At 42.5% G+C, this 19,253-nt stretch overlaps 1 non-coding gene across 1 annotated transcript; it reads right to left on the minus strand.

Moving 5' to 3' along the window:
* Positions 1 to 11,015: 11,015 nt before the first annotated feature.
* LOC137215827 (small nucleolar RNA SNORA70) lies at positions 11,016 to 11,150 on the minus strand. Its single transcript, XR_010939458.1, has one exon. It is a non-coding gene; the product is annotated as a small nucleolar RNA SNORA70 (small nucleolar RNA).
* Positions 11,151 to 19,253: the final 8,103 nt, after the last annotated feature.

Consider the following 19,253-nt stretch of genomic DNA (forward strand, 5'->3'; position numbering starts at 1 on the left):
GGCTGACAGAGACTGACTCCCCTGAGACTGAACCTGTGGCTCCGGCCCCCACGTATCAGAGCTGCAGCCCAGCTTTGCTTTTTCAGTGGAGAATGGACAGTTTCTGCGTGGAAGGTGAGAAATGGAATAAGGTGAGTGAGAAGTGGAATGTGAGACTCCAGAGGAGCCCCTATGTCCAAGAGCATAAACCCTGGCAGGATTAGGATGCTGGACATTTGGGAAGACAACTTTCCTCAATGTATCATCACATATTCCCAACAAGCACCAGCATTACCCGGAAGGAGATTAGCACCAGCATTACCCGGAAGGAGATTAAACTTGTGTAAGATATGGTCCTCAAAGTATGCTGTAGGTTCTCCACCTCTGAATTTAAATCTAGCAAAGATCTAAAGATCGTGTTAGCACCCTTCTCTAATGGCTTCCCATTACATTCAAAATAGAATTGTAACTCCTTGCAGACCCCATGAGGCCTTCCTGAGCCTTTCTGTCCCCTAGACTCATCTGCCCATCTCTGGGCAGCCACATCAGCCATCCCTTGAAGGAGCCCAGTCAGCCTTCTGCCTGGAGGCGTCCCCCAAACCTCTTCATGACTCCATTCCAGTAGGGGATTCTCAGAGAGGCCACCCTACTCACCTTCCCCATCACTTCCAGCTCCCTCACTTGCTTTCCTTTTCATCGTGGCATCTGGGGCCAGAGCTCGGATGGGACACTGCCACTTACCAGCTCTGTGATCTTGACCAAATCACCTAACTTCTCTGTGCCCCAATCTCTTCGTCTAAAATGAGAGATCATAGTACTGCCCGGTACCATGGATGTGAGGATTCAACAAGGCAACACCTGTAAAAAAGGGCTTAGAATGGCATTTGGCAGAGAAAAAACACTCAAGAAGTGTTGGCCGTTTTAATTTTTATGATTATATTGATATAATATTTAATTACATAATTTGTATAATATACATTTAATTTGTAATAATAATTATCAGTAGTCTATTATTCCTGGCGAACCAGCGCAGAAGCTTGCACACAGCTTAAGCTAGCGATTGAGCAGTAGGGTCCCAACGTGCGTTCCCTATCCTGCCAGCTAAACGACACACAATTACGTGTGAGTGCTGAGTATTGTCTTTTTATAAATGTATGGCCCACAACTTCGTTATCTCCTGCAGCACTTTTTAAAGGTAAGGTATACTTGGCAAAAGTAACTAACAATAGTGTGCCTAACTTAAGTCAAGAACCCCTTGTGTGACTGGCCCCCATTGTTCCAAAATTCTGGGTGAAATATGATTTTATTTGCTATGGAATTCACAAGGGCGTTGCGGAAGGACAATTTACCAGTCCGCAGAGCTGGTGACTTCATGCCCGATGCCCAGGATGCCACAGAGCCCTGGCACTTGAGAGAGGGTCATGATGAATGGACCTCTTTTGTTTATGTAACTTAAATCCGGGCATTCTCTCCAAGGTAGAGAAGGATTATCTTTAGGAAAAAAAAATAGTTCTTTATATGCAGTGTTCACTTCTCTTAAGGGAATAGGATCGTTTGGAAGTGGAATTTGTTTCCAGAAATTAGTGCTGAGACTCTGTTAAACTGAGTTCAATATTCTGTTTCAATCCTGATGTAAAATCCTAACTTAGAAAGAATATGTTTTATGAAATGAGACATGGATGACTCAAAGGATGCAATAAATTGAGTCAGTGATTCCACATTCATAAAGAAGCAAACAGTGTGGGGTTTTAAAGCCTTAGATAGCTTATCTTTGTTTAGAAATAAAATCAGGAGGTCTCAGAAGCATTCTGTTGGTTTGGGGAGGGCTGGAAAGAGGAATCTGAGTCCTGGGTTCACCTCTGGAAATTCCAGATTCATCCATTGGAACCCAGTGGGCCACAAGCAAGTCCTTGGTCCGGCGTTTCTGGGCATTGACATGGCCAGTGTTTTTTCAGCTTGTCCCTGTACACTAAACATGTACTGACCACCTACTATACATGGAGAACTGTTCCGTGTGCTGGGGAAACAGTGGTAAATGAGAGTCCTAGGTGTCTTCTAACAAATATTTCTTGACCACCTTCCAAGTGCCCAGGGCTCCTGTGTGGGGCCCAGGGATACAGCACTTCCCTCTGCTCATTCCCAGGTGGATGGACAACCAGTAAAAGCATAAATGATGTATAGTCACAAGTGACAGGTAACATGATGAAAATGAAGACAGACAAGGGCCTAGGAAGTGATGGGGGAAGGCAGGGAGGTCTCTCTGAGAATCCCCTCTGGAGACAGAGTCATGAAGAAGTGTGGGGACCCTCCAGGCAGAGGGTGGGTGGGCTCCTTTGAGGTGGCTGCTGTGGCTGGTGTGAGATGAGTGGCACAGAGATGGGTGGATGAGCCTAGGGGACAGGAAGGCTCAGATGGCAGTGGCTTCATGGGGTCTGCAAGAATTCTCTTTTGATTGTGATGGGAAGTCCTTTGAAAAGGGTACTAACATGATCTTTATTTAGATCGTTGCTAGATTTAAATTCACAGGCCAAACAGGTTGGGAGCCTACAGCATACTTTAGGGACCACTCCTGCAGATGGGGGCCAGGCAGGCAGGGGAATCAGGAAGGGGAAGGGGGTGGGACCCCACAGGGAGGGGGAGGGGCATCGGCAGACGCAAGCACTGGCCTGGCCTCGCTGCAGAAGGTGGACGTTCTCTTGCATCACAGAGGAGGGCAGCCCCAGAGAGAGAGTGCATCGGCACACACATGGCACCAAATGAGGCTTTCCTCAGACCATTATGGGCATTTATGTGTCTGATATTTTTTCAGCTTGTCCCTGGACGGCAACGTCACATGCTCAATTTCTAGTGCTCAACGAGGACTCTAGAAATCCTGCCTGCCCAAACCCACAGGGTGGCTGAGACCTTTGGATTTACCAGACAGCCACTGTGGTCTTCCCTTCCCTTCATGGGCAGGGCACACATGTCCAAGTCCAGTTGTGTTTCTCTGCATGTTGAAATCTGAGTTTTCACAGGCATCAGGAGAGCGACCATGGCTGCGTAACATGCCCCTTGGCTTATCTTCCCGCCTTTTCTGTACCCTGGGAGCCAGGGTGGCTCTGAGCAAGAGGAGCAGAAAGGGACCATGCCCTTGGCTCTGCCCCGTGTGCCCTCATCAGTAGGGCTGTGCTGCAAGGCTGGGCAGCCCCTGGTTTCCGAAAGCAACAGTGTGCTGGCACTTTTCCTGTTCCTTGGCCTTTAGCAGAGACCAGCCACTGTGGAGGTGCTCACTGGAGGCTTCCCAGCACCCTGCGCCCGTGTTATTATGGCAACTTCAGAGTAGTAAATAAAAGGAACAAACGAAATAAAAACACAAAATGAAAAAAATAATTAAAACAATAACTATTCCATTCATTCTGAGCACATCATCTGAGATTGCATTAGAAAAAACTACAATAAAAACATGCTTTTAATCTGATAGTAAAAAAGCCCAATAAAATAAAAATGAGCTCCATTAATGAAAATAATGGCTCTTACCCCAGCCAGTTAAAATGCTAAGCTTATGTGTTTTGGGGTTTGGGGGAGCTGAGGACTGTTTTTTTTCCCCACAGCTGGTGATAGATTTGCTTTTGTTACATACTGGAGATGCCCCCCCCCCCCCCCCCCCCGCTAATTAGTATTGCTTAATATAGAATCTTACCTTTTGTATGAAGCCCAAAGAAATTGTGTAGGAAGACAACCAATTCCTGGGGAAATGGGTAAAAGAACTGCTCTACTTAAGGTTTGGACTTCAGTTAGGAACTCAGATAGGTAGCTGTATGTGTATGTGTGTGCATGTGTGTGTGTGTTTCTCTTTCTCCCTCCTTCATTTGCTCTTAACCTCCTCCCCCCACCAACCCTCCTCCTCATTACTTCAGTTTGCTTTTGCCCCTTTTAGGGAATGACTTTAATTTACTTGCACATGACAGGTAAGTCCTACCTCAGACTCTTTTTTTTTTTTTTGCGATACACAGGCCTCTCACCGTTGTGGCCTCTCCCGTTGCAGAGCACAGGCTCCGGACACGCAGGCTCAGCGGCCATGGCTCACGGGCCCAGCCGCTCCGCGGCATGTGGGATCTTCCCGGACCGAGGCACGAACCCGTGTCCCCTGCATCGGCAGGTGGACTCTCAACCACTGCGCCACCAGGGAAGCCCCTCAGACTCTTTTTGGGTGAAATGGAGGTATAAATAGATAAGGTCACAATAATAGGAGACCTCAGCAAGACCCTTTTCCTTGCTAGAAAAATTGAGCAGCTTTGCTCAGGACTTCCTCCTGCGCCGTGCATCCCTGCATCTGGCATCCTGAATGGCCTTCCTTCTTCACAGTGGCCTTCTCCTGGGCTTTTCCCCGCGTTCCTCTCTAGCATGTATTATGGGCCGTAATTTGTAATTGCTTGTATGTTTATTTGCTTCATTTTGAATCTGTTGACTGTAGCTACAAAAGGAGAAATGACACCACTCACAGTCCGTGTCTTGACCTCTGAAGACTTTGCTGAGAGCCAACCTCACCAAACTCAGGAAGAAACTCATTCAAAGAAACTCTGTCCATTTAATCAACTCCTCTGCTGCCCTCCCAGGGCCCTGATGCTATTACTACAAGTACTTATTTGTTCAAATGAATATTAACATTGTAATTTAGTACCTAATTATGCTTCTCTAGTCATAACTGGAAATGTGGTATTAAAATTCTTACATGCTCTTTGGCTATCAGCATGTACTTTTGTCAATAATCTGGAATTGCCGGAGATTTCTTTCATGTACAATCTTTGTGCTCATATCTCTCCCTGTCTCTGATCCTCCCTCGTCGTTACAGATTTACTCTCTGCCGTGGCCGGCTGTGTTGAGCACTGTGGTCTTGCTTGAATAAAATAGGGCGTCTAGAGTTCAGCTCCTTCCTAAAGAAGTGTGTGCATAGATGCTGTTCAAATGGCTTCATCTTTTGTCTGATAATAGTACCAGCCACAGAGCATAGATTTTAGGATTCCACCACTGGGAAAACCATGCCTGCCACGCATAAGTGCTCAATAAATTTTGCCTAATTAATAATTCTCGTCTTGTCTCATAGTTCTAGGCTGGTAGCCCTCATTCCTGGCTGCACATAAGAAAACATGTATCTTTAAAAAATCATCATGCCTGGTCTCATGTCAGAATGGTGAAATCCATGCCTCTATGAATGGGGTTTCCAGATGGTTCCAACAGGCAGGGAGGATTGAGATCCCTGCTCCAGGCAGAGCCAACATATGAATGCTTTAAAGAGCCACTGTTCTCTCTATAATCAGTTCCAGTGTATAGCAGCCATCGACAGATGATCGAAAAATTAGTTTCTGCTTGGAACTGCTCTATGAACTGATTAGCCATATCCCTTTTAGTGGTGATGGAGAAAGGAATGTAGGCTTTATATTGGTAAAATTGTTTTTGAAAAGAGATTTATCTGTAAATATTTTAAAAGAATGTCCTAATAGGAATTATTTGCATCTGTAATGATATTTGTTGCTCTAACCTACAAGTGTTTTGTGCAAGTTCTCCCATAAGGCAGATCCCCCTGTTGGCAGGACTGGGTGTCCGTCTACCAGGATGCAGATGGCTCATAACCAATAACCCTGCTGTTAAGAACACCATCCAGGCCTTCTGTTTTGAAAACATCTATTTACAACTGGGAAAAAAAGAAACACAACAACTGGTATGTCTAAGTCACCCTCTTAAAAAACGTGCATTTTCTGACAATCATGTTTAGAGATCGATTTGCTGAGCAAAGAGGATCCATGTCCTTGAGAATCATGGGTAGCATGGACCTTCTGTAGGCAGACTTCTTGCCTTACCAAGAATCTTCACCCATGTCCTTGTATGCCCTAGATAGCCCTCTTACCAAGGCAGAGTGAAATTCCCGAAACACTGAACGCAGCCTTGTTATCTTCATCCAGGAGCTCTAGCATCAGTTCAAATCAGAAAAGTGGATTGGGTTAAAGGCATCCCATGCATGAACCTTTGTATAATTTGAGCTGATTCTGCCCAGGGCCACACATCAGGAACAGTTTTATTTCTTCCTCACCAATCTATATGCCATTTCTTGCCTTATTGCAGTGGCTGCAATTTCCAGTACCCAGTTGAATGAATGGTGAGGGTGGACATTCCTGCCTTTCTTCCCTGTCTTAGAGGGAAGAGGTTTCTTTTTTTTGGTAACATAAATGGTTGTTGAGTTTTATCAAATGCCTTTTTTTGCATCAGTTGATATGATCATGTGATTTTTTTCTTTAGCAAGTCGATATGGCAAATTACATTGATAGATTTTTGAATGTAGAACCTCTTGCATATCTGAAATAAATACAACTTAAATCCAACTTGATCATGTGTCTGATTCTTTCTTTTATAACGCTGGTTCATTTGCTAATATTTTGTTGAAGATTTCTGTGCTTCAAATCATAGGAAATAATGGTTTGTAATTGTCTTATTTTGTACTGTATTTGTGTAGTTCTAGTATCACGGTAAATAAAATAAGTTTGGGGGTACTTCTTCCTCTTCTATTTTCTGGAAAAGATTGTGTAAAATTTTGTTAATTCTTCTTTAAGTATTTGGTAGAATTTTCCTTTGAAACTGAGCATTTCTTTTTCAGAAAAATTGTAATGACAAATTCAGTCTGTTTAATGGTTAGAGGATTACTTAGGTTATCTATTTCTACTTGGTTTTGGTAGTTTGTGGTTTTAAAAGAATTGGTCCATTTCTTCCAATTTGATAAATTTCTGAGTGTAAAGTTGTTCATATATTCCATTCTTACTCTTTTAATGGCTGTGGGATCTGTTGTAATATCCCATTTCATCCCTCATACTGATGATTTGTGTCTTCTCTCTTTTTATCTTGGTCAGTCTTGATAGAGGTTTATCATTAAAAAAATTTTTTTAAAGAACAGCTTTTTGTTTTATTGATTTTTTTCTACTGTTTTCCTGTTTTCAGTTCATTGATTTCTGCTCTGATCTTTATTATTTCCTCCTCTTTGCTTGCTTTGTGTTTACTTTGCTTTTCCTTTTCTATTTTCTTGAGGCAGGAACTTAGATTACTGATTTGAGACTTTTCCTTTTTTCTAATGTATTTAGTGCTATAAATTTCTCTCTCAGCATTATTTTAGCTGCATACTACATATTTTGATATTTTATATATTAATTTTCATTCAGTTATATGTGTTTTAAATTTCTGTTGAGATTTCATATCTGACCCATGGAATATTTAAAAGTGTATTGTTTAATTTACAAGTGTGAGGTCAGGGGAGAATTTTGTTGGCTTCTTGAAAGAGAAAATTGCCAGTTTGGCTTCTGAGCAGGTAATATTATATGAGCCTTGTAGGGTTTTATATACCTTTGATAAATCTAGATAAATACAGAAATGCCTCTAATAGGAACATAAGGAAAACATTTGCTTCCTTTACTTCTTTGACACCTCTTAATTAGGAGCACTAGCAAATCTACTCATTTGGTCACACATTTCTTTCAAAGCATTTCTCATCGTATTTTGAGCACTATACTCTGTACTCATGTGCAGGATCTTCCTGGGCCCATGGTTCACAAATTCCATCACTCACCATGTCACTGTCCCTCCCATTCTGTGGCCTACCCTGTTTACATAAATTGCTGAAAACAGATCTTCTTATAGGGTATGGATTGTGCAAGTCATGAGATGTGGTGGTACTTAGCCAGTGACTTGGAGATGTAAATATGTGAGCTGCATCCACGACCAAACACAGACAGTTATTGAGTAAGATTATGGTTACAGCATCCTTTACTGAAAGTGGTTTCTTTTAGCTATAGATATTTAGATAATTGCCTCTGTTTTTCATTTAGTGGGATGGTGACAATGTTTGGATGATGAGAAGGAGGAAGAGGAGATGATGTTCTGAGACTCTAAGTTCATGCCCTGCTCATATTCCTTATCTATCCATCCACTCATCTATTGATTTTTCCATCTATCTGTTCTTGGTGATCACACTTGCCGAGCTCATTATCACATCGGTATCGTTGCATTTGCTCTTCCTCTTTTTGGAAAGTTTTTTCTCTGACTTTTCATGTGCTGACTCCTTCTTGTCTTCTCTTCAACAAAGTCTGTCCTAATCATTCTATCTAAAAGAATTCCCTCTTAGTTATTATCACATTATCTTGTTTTTTCTTTTAAGATACTTTTCATTCTTTGAAATTGTCTTATGTATTTTTATCCACTTATTTATTTTCAGTCTTCCTTGCCAGAATACAAGTTCCATGAAGGCAGAGATATATATTTTGTTTCCCAGAATATTACCAACACCTAGACCAACATCCATACAGCTGACAATTCATACATACAATTATTTATTAATTAAATTAATAAATGTTAATTTTCTGACAATATAAGGTAGTGATTAAAAGTGCAGACTCTGCAGCCAGACTGTCTGCATTTAATTCTATGTATGCAAACTTGGAAATAGCATGCAATGACCTTGGGCAAGTTATTTATCATTTCTGTGCCTCAGTGGCCTCATGAAAGGAAAAATGGTATGAAATGAGAATAGTACATAACTCAAACTTATCATCATCAGGAGGAGTAAATGAAATAGAAATTTAAAAAAGGTACAGTACCTAAAATAGCATCTGGAAACTCTGCATTTAAAAAAACTACTACGGGCTTCCCTGGTGGCGCAGTGGTTGAGAATCTGCCTGCCAATGCAGGGGACATGGGTTCGAGCCCTGGTATGGGAAGATTCCACATGCCACGGAGCGACTAAGCCCGTGAGCCACAACTGCTGAGCCTGCGTGTCTGGAGCCTGTGCTCCGACAAGAGAGCCCGCAATAGTGAGAGGCCCGTGCACCGCGATGAAGAGTGGCCCCCACTCGCCGCAACTAGAGAAAGCCCTCGCACAGAAACAAAGACCCAACACAGCCAAAAATAAAATAAAATAAAATAATTAAAAAAAAAATAAAAAAATAAAAAAAAAATAAAAACAACTACTACTACTAAATAATAGCCAAGGGCCATTTTTGGAAAATAAAGTAAAAACCAAGAAATACAACAACAACAAAAGAAAACAATCCCTACCTCAAATTTTAAATATAATGAGTACTTCTGAGAGATTCTCAAACCCTAGTTAAGTAGAAAAGAACAAAACAAGCCATTAGCCTTGACCGCATCACTAACTGACTTGGTGATCTTGAGCTCGTTCATTTCCCTGAGTCTTTTTTTTTAACTGAAGTGTAGTTGAGTTCCAATGTTGTGTTAATTTCTGCTGTACAGAAGAGTGATTCAGTTTTATATATATATATATATATATATATATATATATATATACACATTCTTTCTTATATTATTTTCCATTATGGTTTATCACAGGATACTGGATATACTTCCTTGTGCTATACAGTAGGACCTTGTTGTTTATCCATTCTATATATAATAGTTTACATCTGCTAACTCCAAACTCCCACTTCATCCCTCCCCCACGCCCCTCCCCCTTGGCAGTCACAAGTCTGCAGAATCTTCTCTGAGTCTTAATCCCTCATATAGGAAGATTAAGGTTTGGACTAGAGAATCCCTAGGAGCCCCCAGATTTAATTTTTTTTTTTTTTTTGCGGTTCGTGGGCCTTCACTGTTGTGGCCTCTCCAGTTGCAGAGCACAGGCTCCGGACACGCAGGCTCAGCAGCCATGGCTCACAGGCCCAGCCACTCTGTGGCATGTGGGATCTTCCTGGATCTGGGCACGAACCCGTGTCCCCTGCATCGGCAGGCGGACTCTCAACCACTGCGCCACCAGGGAAGCCCCAGATTTAATGTTTTGAATCTCCACTTTCCAGGTGCAAGTTGTTGAAGAGTCCCCACTACCTTGTGTCTGGCTCTGGGCTGGTCATGTGTAGGAAGGAGAGTCTGGGCTGCCTTGAGGCCCCTGGGGACAAGTGCACCTGCCTCTGCATGGGGCCTTTCAAAAGCAGACCTCCCAAACCTGTCACTGTGCCAGACCCCATGACTGCAGAGAGCCACAGCATGGAAAATGACCTCAGCCTTTTGACAGTCTGGCCCCAAAGCTCACTGCCAAGCCCCAGATTCCAGGCTTTTGGTAGCCACCCCACAGGTGCAACCTTTGTTGTGATGAGTGAGTTGGGGCAAAAAGCATACCCCCATGCACACACAAGGCATTATTGATAATAATTAATAAGCCCCTGGCAATTATACCCAATGATGTGTAAGGTCAGGATGACATGCACTGTCAGTCAACGGTGGTACTGGAGAAAGGGTGAGTGGCAGAGCCAGGAGTGAGTACCACCTACTGCAGGATTAATCACCCATCAGAGAAGGGCTGTCACTCACTCTCGTTGGGCCCAGGGTGCAGTATTGTGAGGCCTGTCAGTTTCCCTGGACCAGGAGGTGTCTGATGGTGGCAACCTATGCAGTGGAGCTGGCTCAACACTCCACTCAAGGCCCCAAGACCCCATGCTTGAGCTCGTGAGAGAGCACATCCACCCAGGCAAGGAGCAGCCTTCCTCAGTTTTTGATAGCACAGAGGGGGTCAGCACTGCTTTCCCTGGAGGGTTTGCCAGGGGGACAAGGGAGACAAGCATAAGATGCTGAAGATGTGGCCAGCCCACAGACTCCTAGCTCCGTGTCAGGAGTCCTAAGTCCAGGTCCAGATTCCTCCACTTGCTCATCCTGAGACTTTAGAAACTCACATAATCTTACTGTGATGGGATGCTATTGCCAAGCATTAACTAATTTCTTTTATAAACAGTCCCAGCAATCTTTTCCATTCTCCATCTCAGGTCCTTCATCCACCCACCATGTACCCCCAGGCCAAGAATTCTAAGGCACACACAAGCAGGGAACTTGAACTCGACCTTGCCTAGGGCCTCAATCATATGCTCCTTGTTCTGCAACTTCGTGCAGCTGGACATTATGACTTGGCCAATGTGGACCCTGACCACTGCGCCCTGGGGCTTTCCAAAGGCACCTTGCATACCTGTCTGGAGCTTAGATTGGGGACAGCATGCCAGTCATGAATGTCCACTGGAAAGGGCTATGTGCAAGGTCCCTTAGGGCAACCCGTACAGGCCACAGGCTGCATGCACTACCGAGGAGGCTGCTGTTTGCAGCCTTTGTACACCGATTCCCCACGGGGAAAAGAGTACCTTCGGCTTAAGTGGCTGCAAAGAAAATTCATGTTTATTGAGTGTACTTTACATACAGCAAAATTCACCTTTTTAGGTGAACAATTCTGCAGCTTTTGACAAATGTATGCAGTTGTGTAACCACCAGTGCAATTAAGATAAAGAATATTTATATCACTGCATAAAATGTCCCCATCCTCTTCTAGTCAACCCCTCTCCTTACTCTTATCCCTTTTGTTTTTCCCCTAGAATGTCATACAAATGGAGTCCTACAGTGTGTTTGCTAATGACCTCTTGATTATCCCTGTAGTTTGGGTGAAGCTAAGCCCATCTCCCTGGCTCACAGGTGGGGGTTCAAGGATGCCAGCTGGGCCAAGGATGCCAGCTGGGCCAGTGAGACTCAAACCCAGGACTTCTGTTGTAACTAGTGCAGAAGCTGAGCTCCCTTTCCACGGGCCTACTGAGCTCCTGGAAGACAAGCTTAGAGTTGCTGAAGGCCATCTTGCAAGGATGTGGGAAGAGGGTGCTCATGAATAAAGCCAAGAGTCAGAGAAAGATCCAGCCAGGCCTGAAAATGCAGCCCTGAATTTATCAGTTACCTGAGCAAATACAATAACTTGCCAAGTTTTGTTTTTCTATGTCAGTCGGGGTAAGTTTTCTGTGACAGAAAAAGTCCTAACGAGGTTCCACATGCAAATTTTTTTTTTTTGATGCCTACTATGAGCAAAGGCATAGAACATGAATTACCTGCATCAGTCTCAAAGCAGGTACACCAGAACAGGACTCTGATGAAGCATAAATGCAGATAAATTAAGAAGTTTTTAAATATACATATATTTTAGTCTGAACATTCTGAATAAGTCTATACAGTTTCAATTCACCAGATAAATTCCTAGACCCAGCTTCTTCATCTGACCCATTGCTTCTATTCTCAGTGGACACAGACTTTAATTTTCTCTAAGGAGCAAAAAGCAGTGGAGGGGACATCACTATTTTGAGTAAGTCCCCAAGACCAGGTCATAATTTACATAAGTGGATCTTTTATTCTGCCTTTTACAAATCAGCTTCTATAAAATTTTGGTGGTGTAGTGTCTCTTCATACACATATGGGTAATGAAGAAGTAAAACTGCCTTTATTTGCAGATGACACAATTTTCTAGATAGAAAGGTCTAAGGAATCTACAAAGAAGCTACTAGAGATAATGACTGAGTTTAACAAGTTCCAAGGTACAATATGAATACACAAAATATCAACTGTATCTTTTATATTAACAACAGATAATTGGTAAGGTGAAATTTTAAAATACCATCTATAGTTGTATTAATAATACCAAATGTACATAAAGATAAATTTATAAAGATATGTACAAGACCAATAAACAGAAAAACTACAAAACATTGCTGAGAAAAATTAAAGAAGACCTAATAAAAAAGAGAGATATACCATCTTCATGGACTCATTATTGTTAAGATGTCAGTTTTCCCCTAACTGAGCTACAGATTCAATACAATCCCAGTTAAAATCTTAGCATGTTTTTTTGATGAATAGAAACAGACAAGGTGATTCTAAGGTAGTTCTTTACTTTGTAAAAGCACAAGGAATAGAATAGCCAAAACTGTTTTATGAAGAACAAGTGTGGAAGTCTCACAACATCTGATTTCAAGACTTAATAGAAAGCATCAGTAATCATAACAGTGTAATTGGCATAGGAATAGCCATATAGATTAATGAAACAGAATAATGTATCCAGGTATAGACCCATCCCTGCATGGTCAACTGATTCTTGACAAAGGGACAAAGATGATTTATGGGAAAAGGATAGTCTCTCAACAAATGGTGATGAAACAATTGGATATCCATATGGAAAAAATCACGACCCTTAAATTAACTTGAAATGGATTGTATTATATTCATAATAAACATACAAAAGTTCATTTTTTAACCTAATAATAAAAACCACTTAAAAAATCAAGAATATAAACATCCAGGGAAAATTTCAAAAAGACAGCTGAACAAGGAGATTGAATATCTAAATTCCCTTTAAATTAGATTAGGGTTCAATGTAATCCCAATCACAGCGTGGAAAGGATTTTTTTTCAGGAGGGGATAAGAAACAAAATGTTTCTAAAGTAACATTAAATACCTGGAAGAAATTAGACAGGCAAGCAACAGTTAAAAAACTAAAACCAAAGAATAATTGGAGGAAGGGGAACTAGTTCTGCCAAATAAAATGTATTATAACATAAGAATCTTTACATTGATTTGATACTGGAACAAAAATAAATATACAAATCTAAGAAGCAGACTAGCGAGATCTAAATCAGTTTTGTTAGACGATCTTAATATTTGAGGACTATTCCCCAAATGATGCTGGGGTAGTTGGAAACCTACACAGGGTAAGGAAGCAGATTTTATTCTCGCATCATATACCTGATAAGTAAAAGGGTTGAAAAGTTAAATGGTAAATAAAAATCAAACTATAGAAAACTAGAGGAAAACATCAGTATATATTGAAATAATCTCTTGGCTGAGAGATGACTTAACACTATGGAAGAAATCATAGTGGGTCAATGGATGTGGCTATATTGGAATTTAAACATTTTACTTGTAAGTGAATTCACAGACCGAACTCATAACTGGGAAAATATTTTCTGCAAATATGATAAACAAAGTGTTTTTACCCTACCTACGAAAAGAATTCATATACATAAATTTATTTTGTATTTATTTAAAAAATGTATTGAAGTATAGTTGATTTATAAGTTGTGTTAATTTCTGCTGTACAGAAAAGTGATTCAGTTATACATAAGTATACATTCTTTTTCATATTATTTTCCATTATGGTTTATCACAGGATATTGAATATAGTTCCCTGTGCTATAGAGTAGGACCTTGTTGTTTATCCATTCTATATGTAATAGTTCGCATCTGCTAACCCCAAACTCCCAATCCACATCTAAATAAATTAAAAAAATTAAGATACCCAAAAGAAAAAAATGCCTAGGCCACATATAGAAAGTTGAATCATAAGAGAGTAAAGGTAAATGACAAACGAGCATATGAAAGTATCAATCTCATGAGTAAATTTTAGGGATAATAATAAAAACAATAAATATGATACCATCTTTAGCCATCAAACGTATAGATCTTTCAGAAGTGTCATTCCCACCACCAGCAAGGGCATATGATAGAACCTGGACTTGGGGGAAGAGTAAATTGTCACATCTATTAAGAAGGCAGTTTAACAATATTCATCAGCAGTTTTTAGAATGTTCATATTTTTGATTTAGTAAATTTACTTTTAAAAATGAAATTCTTAATTTTAAAATGTACTAACTTGCCTCATAAAAATAACATAAAATATGGACAGAGGTTCCCACATTATTCATAATATCAGAGAGAGAGACAGAGAGAGAGAACTGAATTCCAACAATATATAGGGAATGGTTAATCAATACCTTCACATTCACACTCTGGCATATTAAATAGGCATTCCAAATGTTTATAAAGCGGGTTGAAAGATATGGGAAATTGTACGACTAAATGATAAATTGAGAAAAATATTTACAACACTTGGTTAATATACATAATACGCAAAGTGTATCCACAAATTAAAAAAAAAGACAAGTTAAAGACAAGACCCAATTAAAAACATGTCAAGGGCTATCAACAGGCAATTCACAGATAAGGAAATCCCAGTGGTCCATAAGCTGATGAGAACATATTCAACCTCATGGAATTGGGAAGTAAAAATTAAAGTAAAATTGAAATACTGTGTGTTACCCACCAGGCTGACAAGAATGTACAAGTGATAACATTAAGTGCTGGCAAAGCTGCAAGGATCTAGGCAGCCCATATATTGCTAGTGGGAATATGACTTGCTTCATTCAGCCTTTTGGGAAAGTAATCTTAGAGTAGCTATTAAAATTAAAATATGCATATCCTTTGACCCAGCAATTCCATTTTATAGCTCTATTGTATGGAAATAAAAGCATTATTTTTAAAGGAAGGGGGGAGAAGACATCTTCTGAATGTCCATTAATAGAGGAATGATTCGATATACATTCTGTGTGTCAGAACTATGGAATCCGATGCTGTTATGAGAGACAGATGGATCTGTTTTCCCAAAGGGATACCATGATAATTCACTGAGAAGAAAACAAGTTATAGAAAAACAAAAAATATGATATAGGTAGGAGAGTAAAACCCTATTTTTATTAAATCTTTCATTTTCTTTTTAATTTTTCGTGTCTTTTATTTCCCTTTCATCTTTTAACTCAGTTCCTCCCTCTCTCCCTCCATTCCTTCCTTCCTTCCTCTTCCTCCTTCTCCTTCTCTCTCTCTCTCATATACCTGTCTTCTTTCTTACCTTTCTTCTTTCCTCCCTTCCTCTCTCTCTCTTTAATACTTCTTCATCTTTCCGATGTCCATTATGTTTTATGGACAAAAATGCAGTATGGATTATAGCACATGCTGTTAGCATTGGTTATTTTCTGAGGATGGAGTGGAGGGAAGGAGACAGGTTGTTAATTGTGTTTTTGTTTTTCATCACTGGTTACACAGAACACAGGGTGACTTTATAATTTTGGAAAAAAGATTTTAAAAAAGAGATTCTATGACATGATTATGCTCTGAACTCTGTTTTTGTTTTCTCTTGGTTTGTTTGTTTGAGATAAAGGTAAAAAAGATAAAAAATAAAATCTCCAAAAGGTCATTTACTCTGATGAACAGAGTATGTGGATGAGTTTTGCTCCTTTATACTATAATGTGCTTTCCAAACATAAATAAAAAGCATTAATTACAACATTTAAAAAAGCATATTAATGAAGTCAGTTTGCTCATCCTCTTTCATTCAAGGGAGACGTGGATTTTGCTTTTTCCGAGGTGTCTCCAGGGATGAACTGCCATACCCAGTTCCCCAAGCAGTTGGGAGAGGACATTGCTGCCCCTGGTTTCTGGGACCCGAGGACCCACCCACAGGGGGAACAGAGGTGGCTCGCCCTCACAGTGGAGCCCAGACAGAGCCCTGCTCACGAGGGCATGTCCTCATCCTGCATCCGTGGGCCCTGTGCACCATCATCAGCCCTCCTGTCAGCCCAGGAGGTGGCCCTGCAGGATTTGGCCATGGAAAGAAGAGAGAGCCCATTCCAGAGGCAGGAAAGCAGTGAGTCAGGGTGGTGGGGATGTTAAAGGAAGAGCTGTGTGGAGGAACCGTTGGCTCTGTGTGTGTTTGGGCCAGAGCCTGTCCTTCCAGGGCTGAGTGGGGCCAGAAACTTCTGGAGAGATCTCACTTTGGGGACCTTCTGTTCTCGGCATAGATGAGTAACTCTTCCAACCCGAGCAATAAAGTGGGGAAGTAGACAGTAAATAAGCAACAGGCAAAATTAAAACCAGTGATGAGGTGCATGAATATTGTGGTGTGACAATGCTGGAGACACATTTGTCTGGGAGCACGCATGGTCTGGGAGAACATAATGGCAAAGTGGTTGGCGTCCTCATTTTCCTCCCCTGAGTTTCCGCTTAGTGGCCCTGGAGGCTGGCACCTGTGCCCAGATGCTTTTAAAACCTTGGCAGGGAGAGGCAGGCCCATAACAGAGGGAAGCCAGAGCTCCAGTGCCTTCTCAGTTGGGGGGGGGGGGTGGCTCATGAGGGCCGGGGATGTGGCCCCCTCCACCACTCTTGCCCCCCTGGGCCAGGGAGCAGAGGCAAAGTCGACCAGAAGGTTGCCTGTGGCAACAGTGTCGCCCTGTATCCTTCAGGGGGACAACTGTCCTGAAACTTCACCCCAAGGGAGATCTCACACATGTGGGACGTCTCATGAGTCTGTGCTAAAGAAAGGGCTGGAGTTCGTTTGAATCTGCTGCACCTCTCTAGGGAGCTGCTCCCCATTTGGGTCAGGGCTTTCACCCAGAATTGCTTCTTCCATGGGCCTTTAGAAATGCCCTTTGGGTGCGAATGTCCTGAGACCTAGAGGGAACAAGAAGCTGAGCTGTAAAGGGAGGATGACAAGACTTGGCCAAAGGGGGCTGGTTAGGATGAGAAGATGTCAAGAGCCAGTTTTAGAGAAGGGTGTCCTCAGAGCCCATCCACCCTATGCAGGTGATGGGGAGTCAGGGAGCAAGGGTTTGATGGACATGTGGTGTGTACCACAGGATCCCAAACCTCCCACGCTACATTACTAAGAAAGGGGTGAGGCCAAGACACCACTGCAGAGTACTTGGAGGTGGGCAGAGGGGTTTATTAAAGCAAAGGTGACTGCATCCTCAGATCACTTCTCCCTCCACTGGGTGGCCAAAGAACCTGGCTGAGGTGGGGGCTTCTAGGGCTGGCATTTTGTGGCTTTCCTCCTGTGGGCAGGGGCACTGTCATGCCTGTCCACTACTTCTGAAGTGACAACAAAGTATACTTTTCTGCTGGAAATTTTCAGCTAGATTGCTCTAAAACTGGGTAATGGGTTTGAGCCTGATCAACTTGTAGAAATAGTATACAGCTGGCCATAATTCCTCAATGTATGTATACTTATGTTTTTGTTTTTGTTTTTGTTTTGCGGTACGCGGGCCTCTCACTGTTGTGGCCTCTCCCGTTGCGGAGCACAGGCTCCGGGCGTGCAGGCTCAGCAGCCATGGCTCACGGGCCCAGCCGCTCCACGACATGTGGGATCTTCCCAGACCAGGGCACGAACCTGTGTCCCCTGCATCGGCAGGCGGACTCCCAACCACTGCGCCACCAGGGAAGCCCAATGTATGTATATTTATGAATTAAAATATGCATGTATGGTGAAAGAGAAATAAGTTACATCATGCAATGCATTCATAATTGACATATGTACTCGTAATCTGTCTTCTCCATATACACATATGAAGGTGTGCTGTACTTTAAGTAGTTTTCAGGGACAGTTTTAACTCAGCATGATTCTGACCGTGTGCTGAGTCTGGACCTTTATGTGTGATGGAATTCCACTGTAGCTAGGAAGCTCGGAAACTCCTCTGAGCCATTGTTTCCATCATAAGCATGGGAGAAGCAAAGCCCAGAGAGGGGAAGGTATTTGTGCAAGATCAGGGGACAGGGCCTAGGGTGAATTATGTGGGTGCACCTTCCATCCATCCATCACCATCTTCCATGCCTCGCTGCCTCCCCAACTCTCCATGCAACTCTGCCCAGCTGAGGACCATACTGTTGCCTCCACTCGCGGCCCTGATTCACACAGCCCAGATCTGAGCACCTGCTCCGTAAACAGTCCACTCCTCTGCCCCAGCCACGTTTCCTAGGCCTTCAGAGGCCGCATTCCAGATGCTAACTTCTGACAGCGCGTGTGTGTGTGTTTATGTGTGTGTGCGCGCGTGCACGTGAGCACATACGTGCACCTATGCTTGCAGATGATCTAGATGTGCTGGCATGGGCCCATCCCCTGCAGGGCCAGGGGCATGAGCTGGTCTGTGGATGCCCCCAGTACAGTGGCCCACAGAGGGGCACTCTGCACGTACCTCAGGCGACATCCTGTGGATCTGGGCCATGGGAGAGAATATTTGACCTGTTGGCTGGAAACTGAGCTGATAATTGACATCAAGAGGGAATTGGCTCTTTTAAGACAAATGCTTCCAGATGCCAGGATCACTGGGTCCAGGTTACTACCTAGATGGATCTGGGTGGGAGCCAGAAAAGGAACAGCATTTGATAAATTCAGAAAGGCAGTTAATCATCAAGTAGCTAGCATGGTCAGATTCCTGCAAGGTCGGGCTTACTTAAGGATGCCCTAGTAGCGCAAGGAGTATGCCAGGACCTCAGAGAATCAGGGAACTCCACTATCTTTCCAGTGACAGTCGGTCCAAGCTTGGGGTGCTGTGATGTATGTTCGTTGCTGCCAGCAAGAAACCTGCTCCCAGATAGGGCCCAGCCATGTGGGGTTTGGAAAGCCTCTGACTGAATCAGGTTTTCTGTGTAGATTACAATTGATGACCTGTTTCCTGGTCGCTGGGAAGCCTTCATGGGCAGGGACTGTTGACACATCGGTTTCCAGATGCAGCTGGAACCAGTCGAGGTAAGTGAAAAGCAGGGAAATGCAGTAGAATTGAACCTCTGGGAACCTCAAAGGGGCCTTCTGTTTAGCATGTGATTTGGGGCCTTTAAATATTTTAAGGATTCGG

The sequence above is a fragment of the Pseudorca crassidens genome, chromosome 20 (genome assembly GCF_039906515.1).
Source record: "Pseudorca crassidens isolate mPseCra1 chromosome 20, mPseCra1.hap1, whole genome shotgun sequence".
NCBI lineage: Eukaryota > Metazoa > Chordata > Mammalia > Artiodactyla > Delphinidae > Pseudorca > Pseudorca crassidens.